This window comes from Myotis lucifugus, unplaced genomic scaffold (genome assembly GCF_000147115.1).
Source record: "Myotis lucifugus unplaced genomic scaffold, Myoluc2.0 scaffold_43, whole genome shotgun sequence".
NCBI lineage: Eukaryota > Metazoa > Chordata > Mammalia > Chiroptera > Vespertilionidae > Myotis > Myotis lucifugus.
The window spans coordinates 5,839,684-5,841,248 of record NW_005871091.1 but is presented as its reverse complement, the minus strand read 5'-3'; the positions used below and the strand labels follow the sequence as shown (position 1 = coordinate 5,841,248).

The window sequence follows — 1,565 nt, the reverse complement described above, 5'->3', positions numbered from 1 at the left end:
CTTATGTCTTAAATAAATTCTCTCCACGGAATGAAACAAACTAAGCCTTGCTGTGCCATGCACTCCTCATAATAGTGTAATCGGGTTTGTTTGTTCTCAGGTGAAGGGTACAGTGTCACATGGCAAATGACCAAGAAACATAGTGATGTGCTCGGGCAGGTTTCAACAAGAGTCCCTGTGCACCAAGGCACCGAAGTCCCAGTGCCTGCTTTATGGCTTCGAAGTTTCATAATGTATATCACACTTGATATGTCTCAAACAGAATACTTGATATAGACACATTCTGGAGAGTCGGTAGTGATATGTTTCTTTTATTCCTCCTACAGTGATTTGAATCTTCTCTCTTTTTAAAATCAGTATTGGCAGAGTTTTGTCAATAATATTGGACTCTTCAAAGAACCAGCTCTTTACTTTGTTAATATATCTCTATATTTTTTCTTCTCCAACTTTATTGATTTCTGCCCTTATCTTTATCACTTCCTCCCTTTTGCTTGCTCTGAGTTTATTTTTATCTCCTTTTTTAGATTCATTCTCTGCTTATAATTATCTTTTTTTCACTTTTAATTGTATATATTTTATTATTTTAAAAATTTTAAATCTTTAAAATAAATATATATTTAAACATTATAATTCAACCAGCCTAATTATGATATTCTTATATTAAATATTCTTATATTTAATATTTTAATATTAAAATAATTATTCTTCCAAAAGAACCTTTATAATTGATACTCTAATTTGGGTTAAATGAGTCACTGAGATTTATCTGTTGAAGTGTTTTCCAAACAGGACTTTGCTCAATGATGTAAGCTTTAGTTGTTATCACTCTGTAGCAGATGCTATCTATGTATGGTTTGGAGGTGATCTTAGCTATAGTGCACACAAGATCAATAGCATTTACTGTGTTGTGTACTGGAAGTATCCAGAAGTTACTACCCAGGAATCTCTGCTGAATCCTAAACATCAGTTTTCATTCCTTGAGGCCATGAGGGCAGCAGACAGAACCAAAAAACTATTTTGGTGAATGTTAATAAACTTCTCAATTTTGGCTAGAAATATTTCTTCAGCTGACATAAAGCATTCTTTAGCATCCATCAATAGAAATGCAACTCCAGTACGAGAAAATATAATTGATCCATTTTCCACCGAAGCTGAATACCGAACCTTGTGATTTTGGTTTTCTAGGGCAGTTGCAACTTCACAACTCTTAAGAGATGAACTAATAATAATGGTGGTTGTCCATTTTATATTTTCTTTTTCAGCACTTTCAGCCATCTGTCTTTGGACCAATCCATCTTCTAATGGTGCCACAAACAGATCAGTAGGTCCTTGAGGCAAGCTCGCTGCTCCCAAGCTTCCAGAACCTTCTGTTGGAGCGAGAAGCGCTTCTGGCGGAGCAGAGAGGTCCAAGTTAGTTCTCTGGCCACTCTAGCCCACTGAGCACCTTCTCCCTGCTTATAATTATCATAAATATTTCCTCTACAGACATTTAGAACTACATAAGACAGACTACGTTTGCTTCCACTGTCAAACATAACTTAGAAAAGCCAAGAAGAAAGGAATTA

General features: G+C 35.4%; 1 pseudogene; it reads right to left on the bottom strand.

Moving 5' to 3' along the window:
• Nucleotides 1–732: 732 nt before the first annotated feature.
• Nucleotides 733–1,275, bottom strand: LOC102429574 (annotated as a pseudogene).
• Between the last annotated feature and the right edge of the window lie 290 nt (nucleotides 1,276–1,565).